Below are 4097 nucleotides of genomic sequence, written 5' to 3' on the forward strand. Positions count from 1 at the left end.
CACGTATCAAACGACAATACAAACCTGAGCCTCAGAGTTCCCTCCACGGCACAATGGGTTGAATATCCGACTGCAGTGGCTCAGATCATTGCAGAGGTGTGGGTTCATCTCTGGCCCTGAGCATTGGGTTAAAGGAGCCTGTGTTGCCACAGCTGTGGCTGGGATTCAATTCCTGGACTGGGAACTTCCATTTGCTGCAGGTGTGGCCATAAAATTTAAAAAACAAAACCAAACCAACCCTGTGCCTCAGAGCAGTGTTGCTAAGAATTAAATGAGGTAATAGGGAAAAAAGGGTCTTTCTAAAGACCCAGTCCAGATGTCACCGCTTCCATAAAGCCCTCACCAGAGGGAAACAACTGCTGCTTTGGCTAAATTCTAGAGTGCTTCTCCTGTATCTGTTCCATGGCTGGACTCCTTTTCACCTTATAAGATTACAAAAAATCTCGAGGGGGCTCTTTCAACGGTCCCTGAACTTCCAAGTCTAGAAACATGTCCAATTCACTGTCTCTCACCACCCTTGGAAAGCTCATAGAAAACACCCAATAAATACAGTGAGCCAAACGGAAGGATTCGATGGTATGCCCAGGGCCCAAGGGTTTTTATATATATTTCTAACCTCCCTAATTAGACTCTGAGCTCCCCCAGAGGAAGGACAGCACCTACAGTGTTCACCTCTTCACTCTCAGCACCTAATACTGGCGCATAATAGATTCCATGATTATTTTTGGCATGAATGGGTGATCTTGAGGTCTCCTTTGGTTCAACACAGCGCACAGAATTTCCTGACCCCTAACCACCCTGAAATGGGTTGGAGGCCCTTCCTGTGTGTTTCCATGATGCCCCATACTTCCGGTATAATACTTATCACTATAATATTTGCTCCCTTTACAAACTTTCCACCTGCTAGGGGCCTATAATGGCTATTCACCTATGTAATCTCAGAGCCCAGGAAAGAGCCTAGAACTCACCCAAAATGTGTTGGATGAAGAGATATATGGGATGGCTGGATGGGGAAAGACAGTCGTCTAGTCAATCTGTCTTTCAGGCAATCCCTCTTGTGACCAATTACATATACCTGCTAGATAGGTGAATGAATGAATGAATGAGTAAATAGCTGGCTGGGAAATGTCAGAGACGATGACTTTTGGAGAAAACTCCAATAGCTTACAGAATATACGAGATGCTGGCTTTGATCTGCATAGTACTTACTTGATCTTTGACCTCTTGACTTCCTTTTTTTTTGGTTTCTTCACCTGTTTCTTTGCCTGTAAAATAGATATTGCATTCCTTCGTCTGTCTTTTAGGGATCTTGAACTTTCTCGTTAATTATATCCTGCTGTGACCCTTTGCTCCAAAATGTATCTCACCTGGGGCCTGAAAAAATACCATAGAACTAAAGCCCCCCCCCACCAAAAAAAGAACTAAAGATCCCAGAAATAGAAAATAGAAAAACATAGACAGGAAGATGGGACAAGAAGATCATTTTACGGGGAGTTCCCGTCGTGGCGCAGTGGTTAACAAATCCGACTAGGAACCAGGAGGTTGCGGGTTCCATTCCTGCCCTTGCTCAGTGGGTTAAGGATCCAGCGTTGCCGTGAGCTGTGGTGTAGGTCCCAGACGCGGCTCAGATCCAGCGTTGCTGTGGCTCTGGTGTAGGCTGGCAGCTACAGCTCCGATTAGACCCCTAGCCTGGAAACCTCTGTATGCCGCAGGAGCGGCCCAAGAAATGGCAAAAAGACAAAAAAAAAAAAAAAGATCATTTTATGACAATGGGGTGGGGCTAAAGAAGCACAAATCACAAATTAGGAAGGAAAGGATTTACTATGTGATCATTTACACAAAATCATGCACAATAAAAGTAGCAAAGTTGAAAGATAAGACACAATCTGGGAAAAGATACTCACTAGCTATCCTAGGAACTCCAGTTCCGCATAAAAGATACTAGGCGAGGAGGCACAGATGTATGACTAATGGCTAAGAAGAGCACAGACCCCCGCGTTACACGGCCCACAACGTAATCCTAAGTATGAACTTCATCTGCATGGTGAAAATAAGAAAGCCCAGCTTGCAGACTTCGAGGCTGCCTGCCTAGTTAGCTCCAGCTAACTCTCTCTCTCTTTCAACCTTGAAGCAGCTAATCTCAATCTAAATGTGGGACCTCGAGCGCGCGCGCACGCACGCACGCACGCACACACACAGAGTAATGCTTCTTACCTGCGTACATTTGCTTTTTCCATTCCTTTGGGCTCTCACACTTCTGCCCCTCTTCTTTGTCTGACTCAAACAGAAAGCTCTCCTGTATATCCCCCTCCTCAGATTGGCCCTTATCTTTACTACCACTTCAGCCCACCTTTTTTTTTTTTTTTTTCCCTGCTTTTCAGGCTGCACCTATGGCATATGGAAGTTCCCAGGCTAGGGGCAGAATCAGAGCTACAGCTGCTGGCCTACACCACCGCCACAGCAATGCCAGATCTGAGCCTCATCTGTGACCTACACCGCAGCTTGTGGCAACGCTGGATTCTTTAACCCACTGAGAGGCCAGGGATCGAACCTGTGTCCTCATGGATACTAGTCGGGTTTGTTACTGCTAAGCCACAATGGGAGCTCCCAGCTCACCTCTTAATGGAGGCACTGTGCCAGGCCTGGGTCCTACCTATATCTTTATCCCCAGTGTCTCATACAGGGTCTGGTGCATTGAAGAGGCTCAAGTGATTGTTTACTGAACTAAATGGAATCGTGCCCACAATGCTATCTATGGAGCTCTTCATCCTGCCTGCAAAGAGGGGCGAAGTAAGGGTCAGGGAAGGTTTCACAGGGCAAGTGACATTAGAACTGGGTTTTGAAACACAATAAATTATAAAAGATGAACAAAAAGCTACAGGGGCATCTGACTGGATTGCTTCACAGAAGTGAAGAAATTGCACCTAGTACTTTAGTAATAATGATGACCACATGAGTGTTGGCTTCATGAAAACAGGTATTTTGCCTGTTACTCAGCGATCTGTCCCTCATGACCAGAACAGTGACCACTCCAGAGTATGTACTCCATTTGTTCAGTCATTTGGACACATATGAGGAATTCATGGGGACAAAACAAACAACTAATAATGCAGTGTACTAAATCATAGTGTATTAAGACCTGTTATATGATAACTCTAGGTCATTAGAGTAGGAGTTCCATGAAAGTAGGGGACAGGATCCCCTAGGATTCCTCGGTACAGTTTCCAGTGATGTTGGTGCTCAACAAATACTTGTGTAAACAAAAGCAATAAAAATCTATAATATTATTGTGTCCTAAAGCTGTAAAAGCAGAGTGGCAAAGGTGAGTTAGGCTGGGATCTGGGATCCTTTACTGGAGTGCCTGCACCTGGACAGACATCGCCTTGAGCAACAAAATACAAAGAAACAAGAAGGAACAAAACATAATTGCATGCAAGCACAGTTGAGGCAAATTATGAACAATAAAACACAAAAAGGCCATAAGCCAACTGCCACTTCTGAGGTGCCAAGAGTGAGGAGGGTACTGGGCATAATCCCAGCACCACCAAGGCAGTAGGCAGACCACCTGAGCCATCCCTTCCTCCCCTTCTTTCATCTCATTTAAGGGACCAGCTTGCCTCCTTCCCTCAGGGAGCACCTGTTTCTTATTTTTGCTCCATAGCATTAAAGCAGGAGTCCCAATAAAGCCTCACCTGAATTTCTCATCTGGCCTCTTACCATTTTCTATTGATTAGAGGGTTCAAGGACCCCAGTCAATGGCAAAGGGAGTATAACACGGGTTTGATGTAAAAAACAAAAACAAAACAAAACAAAAAAACCCGGCTTCTAAACTAGGTTCTGATACATGCTCTCTGGCCTTAAGTTTCTTAGTATCCTCCTCTGACTGGTCTGTTACGGGACTAAATGAGAGCATGGCTACAAATGCAGATAGAAGACAATGAATGTGAGTTCCCTAAAATACGAAAACAATACTAACAGCTAAGATGACAGTCACCAAAGAACCGGTAAGGGCAGTAACAGGGGTAGAAAAGGATTAAAGACAAGCTCCTTCGCTTCTTTGGGAAACTCTACATATGAAACTAAGTTTCCAGCCGCAC

At 44.9% G+C, this 4097-nt stretch overlaps 1 protein-coding gene across 13 annotated transcripts in view; it reads right to left on the minus strand.

The window, feature by feature from the left end:
* The window catches only part of XRRA1 (X-ray radiation resistance associated 1), a 124991-nt gene that overhangs the window by 120691 nt on the left and 203 nt on the right, over positions 1–4097 (minus strand). For 9 of the 13 annotated variants that reach the window (XR_002335534.1, XR_002335533.1, XM_021062500.1 and 6 more), the window contains exon 2: positions 1210–1265. The exons of 2 other annotated variants lie outside the window; for them this stretch is intronic. The gene's annotated coding sequence lies outside the window, so the exon portion shown is untranslated. 2 more of the 13 variants (XM_021062493.1, XM_021062495.1) reach the window with 2 other exon arrangements.

The sequence above is a fragment of the Sus scrofa genome, chromosome 9 (assembly GCF_000003025.6).
Source record: "Sus scrofa isolate TJ Tabasco breed Duroc chromosome 9, Sscrofa11.1, whole genome shotgun sequence".
NCBI lineage: Eukaryota > Metazoa > Chordata > Mammalia > Artiodactyla > Suidae > Sus > Sus scrofa.